Raw genomic sequence first — 24,815 nt, 5'->3', positions numbered from 1 at the left:
TCGAATTTCCCTGATAAGTTTGAGAGTTTTGCCGAAATCAAATCTCTGGAAATTCGTCTATTTGTAATTACTACTGTTATCCAATGGCTTTGTGTGGTATTAAGATGCAATAACACATAGCAGTTGAGGTGTGTTTTTGCCAGTAAAACCACAATGTTTTTAAAATTGTGGCAAAACATATTATTTTCGTTTTAATTGTGGTAAACGCAGCTTTACAGCATCTGCCTGTTACTGCAGCAACTAGAGCTAGCTCCAATAGCTGATGTTTATCATTATTATTATTATTATTTATTTATATAGCACCATTGATTCCATGGCGCTGTACATAAGGAGGGGTTACATACCAAATACAGATATCACTTACAGTAAACAAACTAACAATGATAGACTAATAAAGAAGGAAAAGAACCCTGTCCTTGTGGCCTTACATTCTGTAGGAACAGGGAAGGAGGCAGTAAGTTGGGAGGGTTGCAGTAGCTCCGGTGTTGTTGAGGTGGCAGCAAGCAAGGTCATGGCAGGCTGTAAGCTTGTTTGAAGAGATGGGTTTTCAGGTTCCGTCTGAAGGATCCAAGTGTGGCGGATAATCGGACGTGTTGAGGCACAGAATTCCACAGAACGGGGGAAATTCAGAAGAAATCTTGGAGGCGATTGGGCGAGGAAAAAATATGTGTGGAGGAGAGAAGGAGGTCTTGGGAGAAACAGAGATTACGTAAGGGAATGTATCGGGAGATTAGTTCAGAGATGTACGGAGGAGAGAGGTTATAGATGGCTTTGTAGGTCAATGTTAGTAGTTTGAACAGGATACGCTGGGCAATTGGGAGCCAGTGAAGGGATTTGCAAAGAGGAGTAGCAGAGGAGAATGTGGCGAGAGATGGACCAATCTCGTAGCAGAGTTAAGGATGGACTGGAGGGATGCGAGAGTGTTAGCAGGTAGTCCACAGAGGATGATGTTGCAGTAATCGAGGCATGAGATGATGAGGGCATGCACAAGCAGTTTAGTAGATTAACCCTCCGTCACATACAATATCGGTTCTAACGAGTTCACATACAATGTGACTGTCAGGCGCAGGCTAGAAAAATACCTATAATATCTAATGTTTGCAATTTCAGTGCTCTAAAAGTGATCAGTGACCTTCATAGGGATGTAATAAAAGAGACTACACATAATCAGGTGCAAAAAAAACCAATTTACTTAACATAAAACTAATAACTCTGAAATACAAACATTTCAAAACTCCTGCCAAATAAAAGAGATGTGCCTGTCAGGCCTATTGTATGTGACGGCGGGTTAAGGGTTGAGGAAAGGACGGATTCTGGAAATATTTTTGAGCTGGAGGCGACAGGAGGTGGCGAGAACTTGGATGTGGGGTTTGAAAGACAGGGCAGAGTCAAGGGTAACTCCAAGGCAGCGGATTGTCGGTACAGGGGAAAGACTGATGTAATTTATTGTGATAGAAAGATCAGGTGGGAAAGATATGCGAGATGGGGGAAAGATGATGAGTTCAATTTTGTCCACACTGAGCTTGAGGAAGCAGGAGGAGAAGAAGGAGGATATTGCTGCTAGACATGCTGGGATTCTGGACAGAAGAGAGGTGACATCAGGGCCAGAGAGGTAGATCTGGGTGTCATCAGCGTACAGATGGTACTGGAAGCCATGGGATTTTATGAGCTGTCCCAGGGCAAGGGTATAGATTGAGAAGAGTAGGGGTCCTAGGACAGAACCTTGAAGGACTCCAAACAGAGAGGGGGCAGGGTGAGGAGGTAGTGTGGGAGTGGGAGACGCTAAATGTGCTGTTAGAAAGATATGAGGAGTTCCAAGATAGGGCAAGGTCTTTGACACCAAAAGAAGAGAGGATCTGTAGTAGGAGGCAGTGGTCAACTGTATCGAAAGCAGAGGACAGGTCAAGAAGAAGGAGTACAGAGAATTGTCTGTTAGCTTTGGCTGTAAGTAAGTCATTGGTGATTTTGATAAGGGTAGTTTCGGTGTAATGGTGGGGGCGGAAGCCGGATTGTTGGCTGTCGAAGAGAGAGTTAGATGAGAAGTGGGAGGAAAGTTCAGCGTGAACATGTTGCTCAAGGAGTTTAGAGGCAAATGGGAGCAGCGATATGGGGCGATAGCTGGACAAGGCGGTTGGGTCGAGGGATTACTTTTTGAGGATGGGCATGATTGTGGCATGTTTCAATGCAGCGGGGAATGTACCAGAAGTTAGTGATAGGTTGAAGAGATGGGTTAGGGATGGGATGAGTGTGGGGGTGAGGTTGGGGAGGAGGTGGAATGGGATGGGGTCGAGTGCACAAGTGGTGAGGTGTGATTTGGAGAGGAGACGAGTAAGGTCTCTTTCCGTGATGTTGGGAAGGGAGTTTATGGGGGAAGGGCAATGGTGTGGAAAACAAAGGGGTTGTGGTGGTTGGGCAATAAAGACTTGCCGTGTTTGGTCAATCTTGTTTTTGAAGTGTGTGGCAAACTCCTCAGAAGAGATGATGGAGGTCAGAGGGGGCAGTGGAGGGCGGGAGAGAGAGTTAAAAGTGTTGAATAGCTGTTTGGGGTTGTAGGATATGGAAGATTTGAGGGTTGTGAAGTAGGCCTGCTTAGCAGAGGTGAGTGCTGATTTGAATGCGAGAGTTGCTTATTTGAATGCAGTGAAGTCATCTTGAGAATGTGTTTTCTTCCAACACCGCTTGTCTAAGCTTTTTAGTGAGGTTGTTGTGCAAAGGTTGCCTAATGACTCGTCGTGCTCTGCCATGCATAAGAGGGGCGACCGAGTCAATAGCTGATGCGAGAGTGGCATTGTAGAAAGCAGTGGCACTGTCTGTGTCGTGGAGAAGATATGGATGTCAGTGGTAGAATAGAGTCAGAGAGTGTGTGGGTGTCTAGACATGCAAGGTTTCTGTGGGGGTGTGCTAGTTGCTGGACATGGGTGACAGGTGAGGAGGACAGGGATGAGAAAGTGAGTAGATAGTGGTCAGATAGGGGTAGGGGGGAGGTTTTGAGGTTAGATAGAAAGCAGAGTCGGGTGAAGATGAGGTCTCGTGTGTATCCGTCTGTGTGGGTGACTGAGGAGGACCAATGAGTAAGTCCAAAGGATGAAGTAAGCGACAGGAGTTTGGATGCTGTTGACTGGCGAGTGCCAGTGGGGATGTTGAAATCAACCAAGATGATTGTGGGAATGTCAGCAGAGAGAAAGTAAAGAAGCCAGGTGGAGAATTGGTCAATAAAGGCAGTGACTGAGCCTGGAGGTCGGTATATGACAGCCACTTGGAGGTTGGAGGTTGGAGGGAGAGTAGATGCAGACAGAGTGGACTTCAAAAGAAGGGAGAATAAGAGGGTAGAGGTGGAGTAGGGCTAAAGGTGCAGTTGTTAGAATGGAGAAGACCCACTCCTCCACCATGTCTGTTACCAGGGCGAGGAGTGTGGGTGAAGTGCAAGCCACCGCAACACAGCGCAGCAGGGGAGGCAGTGTCGGAGGGTGTCAGCCATGTCTCTGTGATGCCCAGGAAGGAGAGATTGAGATAGGTAAAGATGTAGTGGACAAAATGGAGCTTGTTGCAGACAGAGCAGGCATTCCAGAGTGCTCCAGAAAGAGGGAGCAGCGGGGTGGGCGTCAGTGGCACGGGTTTTATTTAGGAGAGGTTGCAGTAGTTTGCAGTTGGTTTGAAGTGATAGGTGGGGAATTGGAGGAAGGTGCAAGCTGTGGGGGTCCAGGATTGGGAGATATGTCGTCAGCAGTGAGGAGAAGCAGAGAGAGGGAGAGCAGGTGGGAGAAGGAGAGTGTCCAGCTTGTGTTATGTTTTGGTTGGATAGACCTGAGGAGAAGCAGGTCTGTAGATGAGGTCAGGTGGGGAGGTAAGAGGGAAGGAGAGATGATGATTTGGTTAGAGGGTGCTGGGGTTTGGGGATAGCGAAGGACAGTGAGGATTAGTGGGGCAAAAACAGTAAGGGCGTATGTAAGCATAATGAATGTTAAGTGTGAATGAGGAAGAGAATCGAAGTACAATTAGTAAATAGTTATTCGTACTGTCTGGTCACTTCTGGTCATTTCTGGCTTATTTCATTTTTAGACCCTTAAAAATCGACCCTTTAGAAGCCCGACCCTTCTGTGCCAGACTTGGCTCGCTAGCTCTGAACAGCACATGAGATGTGTAGCGTCGGCGTCCCTGCCTCCTGCTAGGCAGGGACGCTGTTCCCCTCACCTCTCCGCTCCGTGCCCGGTGTCCTCCTCCCGCTCTGCTGGCAGCGCGCGCTGCTTCCCGGCCACTGTGCTTAGGGCGCGCGCGCGCGGCCCCTTTAAGAGAGGGGGAGCGCCCTAAGCACAGTGCCCGAGCAATGTTGTTGCATAGCCTATCACTCTGCTTCAGCCCTCAGGTCCCGTTACCAGATACCTGCCAGTTACCTGCCAGTTACCTGCCAGATTCCTGCTTGATACCTGCCTGATACTTGTCTATCTACTTGCATTCCTGCGGTCCGACAGTCTGCCTACCAGCCCTGCCAGTCTGTCTATGGATCTGATTGCCCGCTCACCTGGGAGCGCTCATCTGCTACCTGCCTGCTAGCCTACCTGGAGGCTCTGCCGTCACGTGCTGTGACCACCTGCATGTCCAGAGACTCTTGCCCGCTCACCTGGGAGCGTCCACCTGCTACCTGCCTGCTAGTCTACCTGGAGGCTCTGCCGTCACGTGCTGTGACCACCTGCTTGTCCAGAGACTCTTGCCCGCTCACCTGGGAGCGTCCATCTGCTACCTGCCTGCTAGTCTACCTGGAGGCTCTGCCGTCATGTGCTGTGACCACCTGCCTGTCCAGAGACTGTCCCCGTCACTTGCCGTGACCTCCTGCCCTTCTACCCAGAGACTGTCCCCATCACTTGCCGTGATCTCCTGCCCTTCTACCCAGAGACTGTCCCCGTCACTTGCCGTGACTACCTGCCCGCCTACCCTGGAAGCCACCCACTTCCTTACAAGGACTGCCCCTTTGTATCGTTGCTCAGAGGTTCCACCTCCCAGACCCGTTACAGTATGGCTCAGGTGTGTGCAGGAGGGGAGGAGCCGCAAGAAGACTGCTTACAAAACCATGGGTGGAGAGGGCGAGGGGGGAGTAATTAGGACACAGAGGCTAATTGTATTCAGGAAACAGACAGTCAGGGACCAGTGTGTATTGGGATCAAAGGATTGAGGTGATGAACGTGCAGATGGGATCAAACATACCAAGGACAGATAGAATGAAATTAGCAGGGATCAGTGGAAACACAGCAGATGCAGGAAACATACCGGAAGACGGATAGATACAGTTTGGAAAAGACGGTCAGATATGCAGCGTGGGGTTTGCAGATGGGGTCAGATGACGTATCGGGAGACAGATAGATACAATTTGAAAAAGACGGTCAGATATGCAGCGTGGGGTTTGCAGATGGGGTCAGATGATATACCGGGAGACAGATAGATGCAGTTTGGAAAAGACGGTCAGATATGCAGCGTGGGCTTTGCAGATGGGGTCAGATGGGGTCTGATGATGTTTAACAATATAAATGTCTCAGTTAGTCACTGACAAAGGTAATGAAGTGGCTTGTTTTGCTTTATATTCGTGTAATGGCTCCAATCACCCTCCTGCAATGCAAATAAATTTATTTTTTACAATTTTAGAATTTTTTTATTTGGTATGCCCATGTCCATAAAAGTCCAAATAAAATCTAAAATTAATTAAACAGTATGGTAAATGACATAAGAAAGAAATTGAAATAACAGAATTGCCATGTTTTGGTAGTCACATTCCCCAACAAAAAATGCTATAAAAAGTGATCAAAATGACATATGTAATTCAAATTGTTAACAGTTTAATGAGCAAAAAGCAAGCCCTCATTAACAGAAAAATAAAAACTTACAGGCTTAGAAGATGGTAACACAAACCAAAATATTTTTGTTCAGAATTAAATAAATCTTTAAAAAAAAACAACTTATGTTTGGTATCGCCGTAATAATACTTACTTGGGAAATCATATGGTCAGGTTATTTTTACTGTGCACTGACCATTGTAAAACCAATCCTCAAAAGCAGTGGTGGAATTGCATTTTTTTCTCCATTTCACAGCACAGTTTTTTCCCCCATTTTTCATTATACAGTATGTTTATGGTGTAATCCAAAATTACATCATGTCCCGAATAAACTATTAGCCCTCAAACGGATAAATCAACAAAAAATAAATAATTATAGCTCTTGAACGAAGGTGAAGAAAAAATGAAAGCACAAAAATGAAATATTTCAAGATCTTTAAAAGGGTTAATGGGTTACTACAATGTGTTTATCATTCTTTATGGCAATCACACATCTAGAACATTTCAAATGTCATAACATTTTTCCCTCCATTTCCTATTTTTTCTTTTGTTCTGAATTCTAATTTTTCTATTCCCCACCCCCTTGATTTCCAAAGGCATTCATGTCTCCATATGGTGTATGCAGTCTGTTAAATGAATTGCCATTATATTTAAATAAAACAAAGTTCTAAAGTAATTTCCTTCATATGTATGTCTGTTACCTATTGGTGTGTATGCACATCTTAATTACAAAACACTTTACTAGTTTATAGTAAAACTCATTCCGTTGCAATTATTTTTAATTGCTTAACAGAAAATAAACTGAATTGGTACAGTGTAGTAAAAAAAGTGGTGATTCTCGCATCCATATAACTATTAGTGGTACAGGCAACATTTTTTTCATTCGCTTTGTTTTACAGATGGGAAATTAAGAATTACTGCTTTGAATTTTAGTTAGATATTCATCCATTCATCATCTAAAATACAAATAAAAAAAATATATGTCTATTTTGAAAAAAAGTAACTTTTGTGTATTTTACAGAGGTTTGTACTGTTTAAGTTTCAAAATACTATTTACAGAAGTAACAGCAATAAAAAATGATATGCTAAAAAAGTTGCAGTGCAGCCATTTGTGACCATAAGAACAGTTCCAATAAACAACTTGAAGAAAAGCTGGAAGACACAAGAACAATTCAGACAGGCTATGCAATACCCAGAAGCAAATAACGACAGAATTGTTTAAACCTCACATTAAAAGCAGTTGCACCACAGCTTTGCCACAGGCAAGAGTGAAGGGCGTTCAGGAAGGGATTATTCCATGTTCATCAAACATATCCGAACCTCATTGAATTCAATGGGAGGCAAAGCCAAACGCATAGACAACACCTTCAAGGGGGCCCAAAAGCTACTAAAACAGCTCAAATTAGGGGCAGACACGAGTAAAAGTGGTATCAATTGTCCAAGAGTACAAATAGTATAATTGTGCAACATGGATGCATGAGACAGGGCCTGGGCCAGCAATTCTAGTTTAAATATTGATCATTAACAGGTGGATGAGTGACAAGTGTAGGCCTGGTGCTCTTAGAGCCCTGCCAAATTCAGGCAACACACATGAAGGAGATGCAACTTGGAGTCCAAACATCTCCAAAAATTAGGGACAAACACCAGGAAAAGTGGCATCAAATGACCCAGAGTAGAAATTTAATAATGGCACAGCAACAGTCAGGCATGGTCCATCCATGAGATATCAGGGTTCAAATCAAGATGAGTCAGGTGAGGGACCAGTGTAGACATGTTATGCAGGGAGCCCTGATACATCATGCAACAGCTCAAACTGCTATTCTGCTCAGCTACACTCAGGTGGCATAAATATCAGCTTGGTAGACTACTAATGTTAGAAAAAGTTAAGGATAGTAACACAGATAGTTGACTGAAAGTAAGTTCAGGCCTGCTGGTCTGAGAACCCTACTGGTACAGGCAACACACATGAAGGAGACTAAATTTGGAGCCTAAACATTTAAAAAAATTATTGCCATACACCACTAAAAAGTGGCATAAATTTCCCCAGAGTAGAAATAGTATAATGGGGCTCTGACACCTCTTCCACTACAGGCAACCCACCAGATGGAGAACCAACTTGGAGTCTCAACATTTCAAAAAATTGTTAGCAACATCAGCAGCAGTAGCAACAGCAGGCACAGAAGCAATGACAAAGGTGTCACAGACTGAAATAATCAATACAGCACACTAAAAACTACACCATAGCCTAGTTTGCCCAATCTGTGACTGGGGTGCAAAAGTCCTTGGAGATCCATGACATGTTCATCTTGATGAAAGTTAGGCAGTCTACACTTTCAGGGGACAACTTATCTGTCAGGACACCAACAGCAGCGCTGAAGACGCATTCTGAGAGAATGCTGGCTGCCGGGCATGACAAAACTTCCAAGGTGTCACAGGCGAGCTCAGGCCACTCTTCCATTTTTGAAGACCAAAATTCAAAAGGGTCCAAACCCCACCAATGGCATTGATATTGAGCTTGAAATACTCCTGCACCATCCTCTTCAGTTGTTCACTACATGTTAGCCTTGTACTCTGTTATGCTGGTGCACTTGCTGATCTAAAAATTGTGTGACGACACACAGAAATTGTTTTTGCCACTTACACTGTTGCTGCTGCTAATGTTTTTGCGTTAAAGAATAATCGTTCCCTGGGTTGGAAGTCTAGAACAGCGATGCACACTGTGTGCCTCACTGTTTTTTTGGGGAACCATGGACAACAGAGAGGAGATTATTATCTTCTTCATCTCCTGACTGTTGCGCTTCATCACCTCTTCCTCCTCCATTTGTTCCTTGGCTCCAGCACCTTCACTAACAGTTTATCTTGTACCATGAACCCCCCTAGATCGCTGGAATCCATCCTCCCATGGCACTCATCTGTGCAACGACAATCTGGAACTTAGAGCTAATTTTATCTATTCCGCATCCTCCTCTGCTTCCCCTGGGACCATTCTCTCCTCCCGCAGATTATTCAAAGTGTGTGCCAGCATGTAGAGTGATGCTGATGATGGCATCTTCAGCGCTAACCATCTTAGTAGCCCTTTTGAAACTGTGCAGAAGGGTGCAGAGGTCTTTTATCTAGGCTGTCACCACAAGCATGATTTGCACCACGTCCATACTATGTTGGCTCAGGCTATGCAAAATTTCATACTGCACCAGGGCTTGTCGCTGCTGCCACAGTCGCTGCAACATGTGCAGAGTGGAATTCCACAGTGTCGGCACATCACATATCAACCGGTTAACTGGTAGGCCTAAAGACCTCTGTAGCAATGCAATTCGATGACCCATGGGGTGCGAACGGCGGTAGTGAGCACACAGCGACCATGCTTTCTGCAGCATCTCATCTAGGCCGGTTCTGTGGCCGGAGACCTGTGTGAGAACACTTGCCATGGTGATGGAGGAAGAAGATGCAGCAGATGTGGTCGATGGGGCAGCCAGTGGTTGGTGAGGCCTGCTAGTCCACATTTTAGCGCAGTGAGATTCCCAGACTAACGCCTGTTGATCTCACATATGCCGGTTCATGCATGTAGTAGTCAAATAATTGCAATTTTTGTCTCCACTGAGACGTTTTTTGCAAAGTTGGCAGATAACGTGCATTGGGTCATCCTTTTGCAGTCTCAAAAAGGCCCAGGCTAGGCAATCCTTGCCGCCCCTGCAAACTGCAGACCCACAACCACTTCTGGCTACAGCCAGAGTTGTGGCTGAGAATGCAGTGCTTGTTGTGGTTGAATCATTCCAACTGTGCGGGAAATCACAAAGTAACATCCTCATCTTTCTCCTCCTCCACCTCCTCTGCCGAGCTACTCAGCTGCGTGCCTCTGGGTTCTCACCAAGTGGGATTTACAACCTCATTGTCATCCTCTCTGTTCTCAAACTGCTCACCCTGAAAGTCACCGTCCTCCTCTTCCTGGCCTGACAGCACAGAATAATCCGCATGCCCCTCAGGTAGCTCTCGCATGCAGCTGAGTAGCTCAGCAGAGAAGGTGGAGGATGAGAAAGACGAGAAGATTACGTTGCAGCTTCCCGCACAGACACTGAGTAATGCAACCACGACAAGCACTGCATCCTCAGCCACAATGGTGGCTGTGGGCAGCAAGGGTGCCTAGCCTGGGTCTTTTTGGAGACCGCAAAGCATGACACAACTCATGTTATCTGCCAACTTTGTTAAAAACAACTGTGTAGAGGTAAAAATTGCTATAATTTGACTACTACATGTATGAACTGGAACATGCGCAATCACCATGTGTTAGACTGGGAAGCTCACTGTGCTAAAATGTAGACTATCGTGCCTCGCCAACTACCTGTGGCTCCATCAACAGCAACTGCCATTTCTTCCTCCTCCATCACCATGGAAACTGTTCTCACACTGGTCTCCGGCCGCAGAACCTCCACTTGTTTACTTGCTACAGTCAGAGTGAGTGAGAGCCTGTCAGCTGTTACAGTAGTTGACATGCCTGCTGTTTTTGACCGATCTCAGACTCGGTCCAGCAGTCACGTAAAAGATTGTTTCGTCCTACACATGCCAAAGCAAAGAACTTGAACTTCACCATCTCCAATCTGATGACCATGGAAGAGCTGCCTTTCTGCCCGGTGGATAGAGACTTTTTTATGAAAAATTATCGCCGTCGCAGTCCCCCAATACCAGTTACCCAGTCGCCATTACTTCTCTAAGAAAGATGTGCCTGTGCTATACCAGCATGTTGCAGACAACAACACCCATTCCTTGACTAAATCTATGTCTGCCATAGTGCATTTCATCACAGACACTTGGACGAGTAAGCATGACCAGGGGCATTACATATTGCTGTATGAGCCCATTCCCCGCTTGCTCCACAAGTCTTGGATTCCCCAAGGCTTGCAGGGCGCTTGGTGATGTAGAACTAAACCACTACTCACCAGAAGATGGAGAACTAAACAACTAGACAACAGAGGTTGGAGAACTAAACTACAGCACAGCTAGGGTTGTAGAACTAAACCACTACAAACCAATGTGTCACTATACACCAAGTCTTGGAATCCCCAAGGCTTGCGGGACAGACCTCTATATCTAACACTTCCTCCACTGCTTCTGCCTCCTCCACCTCCTCTAGGACCTCCACCTGCACCCTTAACCACTCCCTTAATGAGACACACATTCCAACAGTGCAGAAAGAATCCCCCCCCACCTCCATACTGCGCAGCCAGGGCTCACCGCAATCAGGCAGTGTTTAAATTAATATGCCTTGGAGATCGCATTCATACAGATCAAGAGTTGTGGATAGCTATCCATGCCGAGTTTGAGCAACGGATGTCTCCACTGAACCTGGAGCCAGGAAAGGCCATGTGGGATAACGGTGCAAACCAGGTGGTGGCCCTCTGCCGGGGCAACCTCACACATGTGCCTTGCATGGCTCACATCCTCAACCTGATGGTACAGCAATTTCTCTGCCACTATCCCGGCCTGGATGCACTGCTGCAGAAACCACGGTCGTTGTGTGCTCACCTCTGCTATTCGCAACCAGCGGGTCATTGACTTGCATCGCTACAGAGATCTTTCGGCCTACCGGTTAATCAGCCAATATGCGATGTGCGAAATTTAACTCTACGCATGTTGCAGCGACTGTAGCAGCAGCGACGAGCCCTGACGCAGTATCTCATGTCGTGTAGCCTGGGAAAACGCAGTATGGACGTGGTGCAAATCACACTTGCGGAGTGGACACAGATAAAGGACCTTTGCACCATTCTGCACATTTTTGAAAAGGCTACTAAGATGGGCAGTGCTGAGGATGCCGTCATCTACATGCTGGAGCACACTTTGAATAGTCTGCAGGAGGAGGTGATGGTCCCAGGGAAAGAGGAGGAAGCAGAGGAGGATGCAAAAGGATTAACAATATCTCTAAGTTCTGGTCTGTCGTCACACAGGCGGGTGCCAAGGGAGGAACAAATGGAGGAGAATGAGGAGAAAGAGGTAATGGAAGCGCAACAGTTAGGAGATGAAGAGGATAATGATTCCCTCTCTGTTTTCCATGGTTGCCAAGAGGGGATGGAGGAAGTAAGCTTGAGTGTTATCCCACCACAAACACACTATGGACTTGGACCTCATGAAAGAGACCGACCCATGCGCGCCTTCTTGCAGCACTATCTACCACATGATTGTTGCCCGTATTGTTAGGATTAGAAATAGTGCTGACTACTGGGTTGCCACTCTGTTTTATCCATTGTACAAAAGTAAATTTTGCCAGTTGCTTCCACCCCGGAAAGGGATGCGCCCATGCTGTAGTATCAAAACATGCTTGAGTATGATTTTCCCCAAGACTCAACAGCAGTGGGGCACACAGTGTGCATCGCAGTGATAGATTTCCAACCCCAGGAATGATGAGTCATCAACACAAAAATATTAGCAGTCTTGCAGCGCTGGGGTCCAGGGTTCCAACCCCTCCAAGAACAACATCTGCAAGGAGTTTGTATGTTCTCCCCGTGTTTGCGTGGGTTTCCTCGGAGTACTCATTTTTTGCCTACACTCCAAAGACATACTGATAGGAAATTTAGATTGTGAGACCCAATGTCTGAAAATGTCTATAAAGCGCAGTGGAATTATTGGCGCTATATACGTGAGTAAAATAAATAAAAATAAATTGATGCCACTTCAGTGGTATGTGCCCATAATTATTGGAAATGTTTGGTCTCCAAGTTGGGTCTCCGTCATTTGTGTTGCCTGAATTTGGCTGAGCTCTCAGAACACCAGACCTACTCCTGTCACTCATCCACCAGTTACTGATAAAAGTGTAAGCTAGAGATACTGCTCCAAGCCCTGTCCAATGCTTAAATGTGTCATGGTTTCAGGACCATGCTATTAGCACAACCAATTTAGTTTCTGAAAGTTGGACTCCTGGATGGAGCACAATATTAGCACAAAATATTTATTGCTGAAAATGTGGCCTGGTTTCTGGAGCATGCTGTTAGCACAAAGAATTTATATTGTGAAATGTGGACTCCTGATTGGAGCGCAATACTAGCACAAAATAATTAAAAACTAAAATGTGGCATGTTTTATGTAGCAAGATAGTAACAGAAAAAATTTGATTTTTTACTGTGGACGAGCCTTGGATATAGCAGAATCTCAGCGCAAAAGAATTACAACCTCAGATGAAGGCCACTTTTTGTAGCACGGTAGTAACAGAACAAATTTAGATTTTATCATGTCAACCCCTATATGGAGAAGAATATCAGCACCAAAGAATTAAACGCTGAAATGTGGCCTACTTTATGTAGCACAGTAGTAAGACAACTAATTTAGATTTTATTATGTGAACTCCTGGATGGAATGGAAAACAATATCAGAACCAAAGAATTAAAAGTTTAAATGTTGCCTAGTTGGTCTAGCACTGCAGTATCAGCAAATATTGAGATTTAGTAATGTGAATCCCTGGATGGAGCAGAATATCAGCATCAAATAATTAAAAACTCAAATGTGGCCTAGTTTGTGTAGCACTGTAGTAGCAGCAAATATTGAGATTAAGTAATGTGAACCCCTGGATGGAACAGAATATCAGCATCAAAGAATTAAAAGCTCAAATGTGGCCTAGTTTGTGTAGCACTGTAGTAGCCGCAAATATTGAGATTAAGTAATGTGAATCCCTTGATGGAGCAGAATATCAGCATCAAAGAATTAAAAGCTCAAATGTGGCCTAGTTTGTGTAGCATTGTAGTAGCAGCAATTATTGAGATTAAGTAATGTGAACCCCTGAATGGAGAACAATATCAGCACCAAAAAATTGCAAGCGGAGATGTGGCCTGCTGTATCACGTTAGTAACAGAAAAAATTAGATTTTTTACTGTGGACAAAGCCTGAATACAGTAGAATATATGTGCCAAAAAAATTTCATGCTGAGATGTGACCTGCTGTATGTATCACGGCAGCAACAGAAAAAAATTGATTTTTTATTGTGGAGCCCTGGATACAGCTGAATCTCAGCACAAAAGAATTACAAGGTCAGATGTGGCTTGTTTAATGTACCACGGTAGAAACAGAAAAAAATAGAGTTTCAAAGGTGTACTCGTGCATGGAGCACAATAGTAGCAGTGCACAACAGAGTTCTATGCTGAAATGTGGCCTGGTGTCTCTGTCTGGACCTCACTAATAGCAAAAGTTATTGATCTGCTGGAAGGTTGATTTTCCCGTCTCACAGGATTCTATCTATCTAAACTATCTGACTTAGAAGCAACCACCTAGCTAACTATTTAAAATGTTTCAGTATCAAGGACCAGTGTCAGGAGCAGCCTCTATGCTCTATTACACTGAAAAAATGGCGCTAAAACAACTTGTCTACACTTTATATGGAGAGGGACATGTGACTTTAGCAGCCAATGGCACAAGCCCTGGTGTCTGGACATTGTGGATGTTTCCTGTGCCCTGATTGACTTGCCGCAAACTGCACACATTAAGTTAAGGAAAAAAAATTATATGAACAGTAAGCCGCTACTCTGACTTCTCCCCACCCCCTCCCCTCAACAACACATACACCTCGCTCACCATACAGCACCACTATCCTAGCCAAAGTGATAAAAATACTGTCGTGGAAACACGATCATTTCCCGCACTTTTACAGATTTTTGCTGATTTTAAGTAAAAACGCTTAGGTATCTGATCACGAATCTGAATGTGCGACGTTCATGCCGAATTTGAAATTGGCGAATGTTTTCCGAACATGTTTGCTCATCTCTAGTGTTGACCAAACATGATGACAACAGTGGTGCATGTCACGATTCCAAAGTAACCTTACTCATTCAAGAGCAGAGAGCTGGCTGTGGCAGAGAGGAGATGTGTGACTGCGCCAAATTCAGCAAAAAACTGCAACATAGCTGCAATGTGTGAATGCAGTTTATAGATCATGTGTGTGACAGCACAGCAGTAAAGATTTATGTACAAGGCAAAGAGTTTAGCGTCGTAAACATTTCTCATGGCAATTGAAGGCTTTGGAATACTTTTGACTCACAGAGAATCGATTCATCGAGAATCAGATTTTCTTGAACGATTCGGCAAATTCAAATTTTAAACGATTTGCTCATTTCAAGTTCAAGCCTTTTATATTTCTCAACAAATTAGACCTTAAAAACCTGAAAGATCTACTTTCATTACAAATAAAAATGATCTGCGAGATGAAACAGAACATGTGGTTTGTAAATAGATGTGCGATATTTTAGTATGATGTTATATTTATGTTTTGCATATTATATAAACACTTTCTATTCTGCTGAAATTACATTTTTGTGAAAGTGTATTTAGAATAAAAATTCTTCTAGGAAACACTGCTGACGTAACTTATATAATTCCACATAAGGAGTTTGAGAATGCATTAAAGAAGCTGAGCATATTGGAAACAAACAACTTCCAAGTTCTAGCGTGAGCAAATAATCAAAGTCATTTTGGTGAGGTGTAAAATTTTTTCTGAGCTATGGTAGTAACATTTGCTATAGAAAATAAAAAAACATAACTGTCTGGGAGAAATAAAGTGAGTCTGATGCAAGGAGAATCTCATAATTTTATTGTTTTTTCAGAAGAACCATTGGAGAGCAATGGAGATGAAAGATGTCACTTGCTGCAAATCAAATGAGTTTTGTTGGTAGTAAACTTTTGACATTATTTGGAGAGATCAAAGGAAAAGCAGTAGCAGAGTTCCATTTTGTATTCATGTTGATGATTTAACTGTGTTCAGGAGAAGCTTTGCCAGATGCTATACTACCTTTTTATATGCTCTGCATGATTGAGCAAACACCTGGAAGGAAATTGAGTGCTGTCACTAATGGGAAGAAAGTGCCTGAAACCAAGAAGATAACTGCTCTTGTTGACAGCTTCTTTGACCTTAAAGAGGACTTAATAGAAGCATTTAGTTTTATGTGAATGATACTTTTAATAGCTTCATGTAACATAGAATGCATATGTATTTACAAATAATAGCATTACATTTCCAGGAAAATGATCAGCTACAGTTGTTTATTTTAGATAACATTTACAGACACTGGCAAGAATTACTTGGAATGTGATCGGAATGATGTATGAAGAATGAATCAATTATTTTATGCAAGAAAAATGTGCAAAATTAGGTTAGGGAATCGGTTGAAAAAGATATGTGACATATTTATTTAAGCATTGAGCTATTTTTACCATCACTCACTGACAGCTCTGGCAGATCTCTGTTTTCTTCTTTCTTTTTCTCTCTCTTTTTTTTAGAAAGTTTAGTAAGGCTATTACCAAGTAACAACATCAGTGAATCCTGTTATTATTGCAACAAAGTTTAAAACTTTTCAGCAGATTTGGTGTAGATGAGTTCATTTGGTCATATTGCATAAATAACAAAATACAACATGTCCCATCTTTTGGTTGTAATGAAATACTACTAATTTATGTCACAATACAAACTTTATTCATCATTCTTTAATGTGTGCAATTATTTGATATCTAACTCCAGAATGAGAGAATGCAAATAGCCAAGTAGGTTTGTTATAATATTTAATAAAAAAAATATATATATACTATAACAATAGCAGATTCAAGTCCTAGAATTTGTGAAGAAAAAATTGGGAAAATAAATTTCCTTATTATTCTAAGAAATTTCCCTTATGTATTATATGACTAATGGCAAATTTAAAACTGAGAATAAAAAAATGTATTACTCAAAAGTACAGAGCCAATGATTTTAGATATTACAAAAAGCTGAATACAAAGTGTTGTAGTAGCCCTTCCAAGAGGAGCTAATTTGGACGGAGATAACAAATTATCTCTAAATCTGTCTGCCATTTTTGGTTCAAATTAGATATCAAATAGAATCAATACGATGCATCGGAGAAAAGAAAATGACACACAGCCAGTGTCTGAGTGTACAATTCTTGTCTGAGTCTCAGAAACCCAGTCACATATATTTATTACAACAACAGAGATATGAAAAGGGGAATGTCTTTACAGGCTTTACATTACCTAATGCTGCAGATATTTTAATTGGGGAAAGAAAGCATTTAAATTGGAAATAACAATATCGTAAATTATGGAAACATCTGCAGATGATGACTTGAAACTAAAACTAGCTCTCTCCAATATTAAATTATCAAATATATAGGTAGATTTAATTGTCTAAAATAATAATCAAAGCAAAGTATAAATATTTACCACAACAAAAGTTATATTTGAAATATAATTAAAGCCTTCTTTTTAACCCTTTTAATAGGAAAGGTGTTTTTTTGTTAATTTTTTTTATAAAAATTTGATGGGTAACATTTTTTAATGATTCTCAATCTGTCATTATGTCATAGTTGTAGATCTTCATTACGGTCTCCTTTTATGTATATTTTTTATATTTATAACTGAACAGTTTTTGACATATCGCTGATATCCTGGCACTTTTTCACTTTCCCAAGATGGCACACTTGCATTCAATTGACTGATTAGGTTTAGATCTCTTTCTCTTCTGTTGTATGGGTTCTAGATATGTGCATTAGTGATTTGTGAATGCCAAGTATGGCGTCATTCATTGCTCTGAGGTCATATAGGGACATGCTTCTTGGTGAGTTATTACTATCTGCATTATATTACACCTGTGCACAAAATTAATCTAACTCTGAATTTTAGCACTTTATATACATTAACATAATCTATTAACAGGCAAGTTATATGTTAAGTTAATGTGCATTATGTACTTTGACACTTTTTTATATATTTTGTTTATTGTATATTCATATACACTGCTCAAAAAATAAAGGGAACACTTAAATAACAGAATATAACTCCAAGTAAATAAAACTTCTGTGAAATCAAACTGTCCACTTAGGAAGCAACACTGATTGACAATCAATTTCACATGCTGTTGTGCAAATGGAACAGACAATAGATGGAAATTATTGGCAATTATCAAAACACACTCAATAAAGAAATGGTTCTGCAGGTGGGGACCACAGACCAAATCTCGGTACAAATGCTTTCTGCTTAATGTTTTGGTCACTTTTGAATGTTGGTTGTGCTTTCACACTCGTGGTAGCATGAGACAGGCTCTACAACCCACAGAAGTTGCTCAGGTAGTGCAGATCATCCAGGATCGCACATCAATGCGAGCTGTGGCAAGAAGATTTGCTGTGTCTGTCAGCGTAGTGTCCAGAGGCTGGAGGAGCTACCAGGAGACACGCCAGTACACCAGGAGACGTGGAGGGGGCCATAGGAGGGCAACAACCGAGCAGCAGGACCGCTATCTATGCCTTTGTGAAAGGAGGAATAGGAGGAGCAGTGCCAGAGCCCTGCAAAATGACCTCCAGCAGGCCACAAATGTGCATGTGTCTGCACAAACGGTTAGAAACCGACTCCATGAGGGTGGCATGAGGGCCCGACGTCCACAGATGGGGGTTATGCTCACAGCCCAATACCATGCAGGGCGCTTGGCATTTGCCACAGAACACCAGGATTGGCAAAGTCGCCCTGTGCTCTTCACAGATGAAAGCAGGTTCACACTGAGCACATGTGACAGACGTGATAGAGTCTGGAGATGCGGTGGAGAGCGATCTGCTGCCTGCAACATCCTTCAGCATGACCAGTTTGGTAGTGGGTAATGGTGTGGGGTGGCATTTCTTTGGAGGGCAGCACAGCCCTCCATGTGCTCGCCAGAGGTAGCCTGAATGCCATTAGGTACCGAGTTGAGATCCTCAGACCCCTTGTGAGACCATATGCTGGTGTGATTGGCCCTGGGTTCCATCTAATGCAGGAAAATGCCAATTCTCATGTGGCTGGAATGTGTTAGTAGGTCCTGCAAGATGAAGGTATTGAAGCTATGGACTGGCCCGCTCGTTCCCCAGACTTGAATCCGATTGAGCACATCTGGGACATCATGTCTCGCTCCATCCACCAACGTCACGTTGCACCACAGATGCTTTAGTCCAGGTCAGGGAGGAGATCCCACAGGAGACCATCCGCAACCTCATCATGAGCATGACCAGGCATTGTAGGGAAGTCATACAAGCACATGGAGGCCACACACAATACTGAGCCCTACAGTATTTTGACTTGTTTTAAGGACATTACATCAAAGTTGGATTAGCCTGTAGTGTACTTTTCCACTTTAATTTTGGGGTTGACTCCAAATCCAGGCCTCCATTGGTTAATAAATTTGATTTCCATCAATGATTTTTGTACAGAACAAAGCATTCAATGAGAATATTTCATTCATTCAGATCTAGTATGTGTTAATTGAGTGTTCCCTTTATTTTTTTGAGCAGTGTATATATATATATATATATATATATATATATATATATATACAGCTCTGGCAAAAATTAAGAGACCACTGCAAAATTTTCAGTTTCTCAGATTTTTCTCTTTATAGGTATAATTTTGAGTAAAATGCACATTGTTGTTTTAGTCTATAAACTACTGACAACATGTCTCCGAAATTCAAAGCTAAAAATGTTGAATTTATTTGCAGGAATGATAAAGCATCAAAATACTAAAAAAGAAGCAGTGCTTTCAGAACCCAAATTACTCATGTTTTAACTCAGGAACAGTTCAGAAATCAATATTTGGTGGATTAACCATGATTTTTAATCGCAGCTTTCATGCATCTTGGCATGCTTTCCACCAGTTTTTCCATCCTTTCCAATAGAAAACTGTTCAGTGGTCTCCGAATTTTTGCCAGAGCTGTATATATATATATTAAAAAAAAATTAATCTGTATTTATTACACTGTGGGGTCTAGAGAGACATCACAGCAAAATAAGGCACATTTGACTAGCATCAAATACATTTAATGCAAGTTGAATATCTGGGCCAAATTCAAGTGACTCTGCTGAATTCAAATTTCAGGGGATTCAATCATCTCTAATCATAAATCTTATTAAAATATCAAGCTCATTTGCAGCACCACTATCCTAGCCATAGAGATAAAAATACTGTAGTGGAAATGCGAATATTTCCCACACTTTTACAGATTTTTGCCGATTTTAAGTAAAAACGCTCGGGTGTCCGATCACAAATCTGAATTTGCAACGTTAATGCCGAATTTGAAATTGGCAAACGTTTTCCGAACATGTTCGCTCATCTATAGCTTAGACCAAACATGATGACAGCAGAGTTGCATGCCCATTGGAAGAATGGTCTCATGAAAAAAAATTCCACATTATTAGGAAGTGGGTCTCCCATTGTGTTTGCCTATGCAGTGAATGCAAGGGTTTCCAAAAATTTGGAGGCACTCCAATGCCCTTTCGAAGAGTCACGGAGGTCAGAGGGCCTCCTGAAATCAATGTTCCCATTATTAGGAGGTGGGTCTCCCATAGTGTTGGCCAATGCAGTGAATGCAAGGGTTGCCAAAATTTTGGAGGCACTCCAATGACCCTTGGAAGAGTCATTGAGGTCAGAGGGCCTCCTGAAAACAATGTTCCCATTATTATTAAGTGGGTCTCCTATAGTGTTGGCCTATGCAGTGAATGCAAGGGTTTCCAAAAATTTGGAGGCACTCCAATGCCCCTTGAAAGAGAGGTGAAGGTCAGAGGGCCTCCTGAAAACAATGTTTCTATTATTAGGAAGTGGGTCTCCCATAGTGTTGGCCTATGCAGTGAATGCAAGGGCTGCAAAAAATTGGGAGGCACTCCAATGCCCCTTGGAAGGGACATAGAGGGCCTCATGAAGAAATGTTCCCATTACTAGGAAGTGGGTCTCCCATAGTGTTGGCCTATGCAGTGAATGCAAGGGTTGCCAAATATTTGGATTCACTCCAATGCCCCTTAGAAGAGATGTGGAGGTCAGAGGGCCTCCTGAAAACAGTGTTCCCATTATTAGGAAGTGGGTCTCCCATAGTGTTGGCCTCTGCAGTGAATGCAAGGGCTGCAAAAAAATGGGAGGTACTCCAATGCCCCTTGGAAGAGACGTAGAGGGCCTCATAAAAAAAGTTCCTATTATTAGGAAGTGGGTCTTCCATAGTGTTGGCCTATGCAGTGAATGCAATGGCTGAAAAAAAAATTTGGAGGCACTCCAATGCCCCTTGGAAGAGACGTAAAGGGCCTCATGAAAAAATTTTCCTATTAGAAAGTAGCGAGTCTCCTATACTTGTAAAGCCCATGCACTGAGTGCATGGGCTGACAAACATTTATCCCTGGGGGGTATACAGTGCTGGCCAAAAGTATTGGCACCCCTGCAATTCTGTCAGATAATACTCAGTTTCTTCCTGAAAATGATTGCAATCACAAATTCTTTTGGTATTATTCTCTTCATTTAATTTGTCTTCAATGAAAAAAACACAAAAAGAATTGTCCTAAAGCCAAATTGGATATAATTCCACACCAAACCTAAAAAAGGGGGTGGACAAAAGTATTGGCACTGTTTGAAAAATCATGTGATACTTCTCTAATTCGTGTAATTAACAGCACCTGTAACTTACCTGTGGCACCTAACAGGTGTGGCAATAACTAAATCACACTTGCAGACAGTTAACATATATTAAAGTTGACTCAACCTCTGTCCTGTGTCCTTGTGTGTACCACATGGAGCATGGAGAAAAGAAAGAAGATCAAAGAACTCTCTGAGGACTTGAGAAACCAAATTGTGAGGAAGCATGAGCAATCTCAAGGCTACAAGTCCATCTCCAAAGACCTGAATGTTCCTGTTTCTTCCGTGTGCAGTGTCATCAAGAAATTTAAAGCCCATGGCACTGTGGCTAACCTCCCTAGATGTGGACGGAAAAGAAAAATTGATGAGAGATTTCAACGCAAGATTGTGCGGATGGTGGATATAGAGCCTCGACTAACATCCAAACAAGTTCAAGCTGCCCTGCAGTCCGAGGGTACAACAGTGTCAACCCGTACTATCCGTCGGCGTCTGAATGAAAAGGGACTGTATGGTAGGATACCCAGGAAGACCCCACTTCTTACCCCGAGACATAAAAAAGCCAGGCTGGAGTTTACCAAAACTTACCTGAGAAAGCCTAAAACGTTTTGGAAGAATGTTCTCTGGGCAGATGAGACAAAAGTAGAGCTTTTTGGGAAAAATCATCAACATAGAGTGTACAGGAAAAAAAAAGAGGCATTCAAAGAAAAGAACACGGTCCCTACAGTCAAACAAGGCGCAGCTTCCCTGATGTTTTGGGGTTGCTTTTCTGTCTCTGGCACTGGACTGCTTGACCGTGTGCATGGCATTATGAAGTCTGAAGACTACCAACAAATTTTGCAGCATAATGTAGGGTCCAGTGTGAGAAAGCTGGGTCTCCCTCAGAGGTCATGGGTCTTCCAGCAGGACAATGACCCAAAACACACTTCCAAAAGCACTATAAAATGGTTTGAGAGAAAGCACTGGAGACTTCTAAGGTGGACAGCAATGAGTCCAGACCTGAATCCCATAGAACACCTGTGGAGAGATCTCATAACGGCAGTTTGGAGAAGGCACCCTTCAAATATCAGGGACCTGGAGCAGTTTGCCAAAGAAGAATGGTCTACAATTCCAGAAGAGCATTGTAAGAAACTCATTGATGGTTACCGGAAGCGGTTGTTCGCAGTTATTTTGGCAAAAGGTTGTGCAACCAAGTTTTGGGCTGAGGGTGCCAATACTTTTGTCCTGCCCTTTTTTGGAGCTTTGTGTGAAATGATCAATGATTAGATTTTTGCTTCATTCTCTTTTGTGTTTTTTCCTTGCAAGCAAATTAAATGAAGAGAATAATACCAAAGAATTTGTGATTGCTATCATTTTCAGGAAGAAACTGAGTATTATCTGACAGAATTGCAGGGGTGCCAATACTTTTGGCCAGCACTGTACATGAACATACTATATACATTTTTTTTACCGGCATCATAAACAGCCTTTAAAAAAATTATGTGGGTGTTGCATCACGGATCACGGTCACCCTGGTGATATGGTGGTGGAGGATGGGGATGAGGATAAGGAGGAGGACAAGAGCAAATAACCAAAATCAGGTAGTGTATACCCATGTATGGGTGTGAAAAGGTGCATGGGAATACACCTCCCAAAAAAAGACACTGGATTTGAGTCAGCCTGTCAGCATTTTCAGTTGACAGGCCGATGAGCTTATCAGTTACAATTCCACCAGCAGAACTAAAAACCCGCTCTGACAAAACGCTAAGGGCAGGGCAGGCCAGGACCTCCAAGGGGTAGAGAGCCAGTTCATTCCATGTATCCAGCTTGGATACCCAAAAATTATAAGGCACAGGGGAATCATGGAGGACGTTGGTACGGTTGGGAGAGTACCCCGCGCCTGAGGGTCTCTGCGATGGGAGGGTCTGAGAAAACTCTCCCAGAACATTGACAGTGTTCCCCTGCCTCTGCTGGATTGGAGTTGAGTCTCTCTCGCCTGTACTCCTTGGTTGTCCAACGAGCTGTGACCTTTGCCGCCGGCGTTTTCAGATAGGAATTTTTTTAATAGTTCTGTATCAAGGGCCTTCTGGTACTGCCCCATTTTTCTAGACCTGTCCGCTTCAAGAATAAGAGATATAAAATTCTACTTGTAGCGTAGGTCTAGAAGTGTCACCAACCAGTAATGACTGTCACCCAAAATGAGAACGTGAAGGTCACGGGAAAGGCAGCGTAACATAAACTCAGCCATGCGTGCCAGACTGCTAACAGGCAAGACATCCATGTCCTCAATAAGAGGACGACTGACCATGCTCTCCTCCTACACCTCCTCCTTTTCCCTGTCCTCAGGCCATTCACGCTGAACAGACGGTATGACAGTTGTGCAGGTAGTACCGTCTATAGAACATGAAACTAGCTCCTGTTCTTCCTCCTCCTAGCTAATTATGGTGTCATTGCCGCTCACCATCTTGGTGGAGTCCTCAAAGTTTTGGAGGATGGTACATATGTCTGACATCCATGCCACTCCTGAGGTCTTTTGTGTGGAGTCTGAACTGAATACCGATGGCCTTGTTTATGCTGGTAGTCAACAACTGCCCTATTTTGCTCACAAATCCTTCCCAACATCTACAGTGTAGAGTTGCTACACGTGGGGACATCACTCACCAGTTGGTGAGCCGGAAGCTGCAAACGTTGCAGAAGCACGGCAAGATTGGCGGAAGCTGTAGCTGACTTTCTAAAATGGGCACACAGGCAGTGTACTTTGATAAGCAGATCCGGCAGCTCCGGGTAGGTTTTGAGAACCACTGAACCACGAGTTTAAGCACATGGGCTAGGCATGGTACATGTGTGAGCTTGCCTGGCTCTAGGTTCAGCAGTGTTAGCCACAAATCTGCCTGCTCTTTCAGAGCTGTCCACAACTCTTCAGCATTGTCCGGTTTGTCACCTAAGCATATTAGCTTTAGCACAGCCTGTTGCCGCTTGGCCGAGGCAGTGCTGCAGTGCTTCCAGCTTGTGACTGATGTGGTCATTTCGGAGATGGTGGCTGAAGAGTAGGCGGGGGTTGAGGAGGATGAGGTGCAGGAGCTGTAGACTGTGGGGGCAACCCTGATTGACCTAGGGCCCGAAAACCTCGGTGTCGGGAGGATGTGTTCTGTTCCAAGGTCCGACTGGGTCCCGGCTTCCACTATGTTAACCCAGTGTGTCGTCAGCGAGATGTACCGTCCCTGCCCACAAGTACTTGTCCACGTGTCTGTCGTTAGGTGGACTTTCCCAGTAACTGCATTGTTGAGGGCACGGCTAATGTTGTGGGACACGTGCTTGTGTAATGCGGGGACGGCACACCGGGAGAAATAGTGGCGGCTGGGGACCGAGTACGGAGGGACGGCCGCCGCATCAGGTTGTGGAAAGCTTCCATCTCCACGAGCCTTAAAGGCAACATTTGGAGCGCAAGCAGTCGCGAAATGTGGGAATTTAGTAGTGTGGCCTGTGGGGCGTTGGCTGCGTATTTGCACTTGCGTTCCAAGGACTGGGGTATGGACAACTGAACGATGCGATGGGACAAGATTGTGCTTGCTGATAGTGCTAGTTGAGAGTGTGTAATGACAGTAGTGTTGAGCCACCCCCGTAGTGTTCGAGTTCGGTTCGGTTCGT

The sequence above is a fragment of the Phyllobates terribilis genome, unplaced genomic scaffold (assembly GCF_046119375.1).
Source record: "Phyllobates terribilis strain yellow unplaced genomic scaffold, ASM4611937v1 Scaffold_7__3_contigs__length_470593459, whole genome shotgun sequence".
Classification (NCBI taxonomy): Eukaryota; Metazoa; Chordata; class Amphibia; order Anura; family Dendrobatidae; genus Phyllobates; species Phyllobates terribilis.
The sequence above is the reverse complement of the archived record's forward strand: the minus strand, read 5'-3'. Positions refer to the sequence as shown.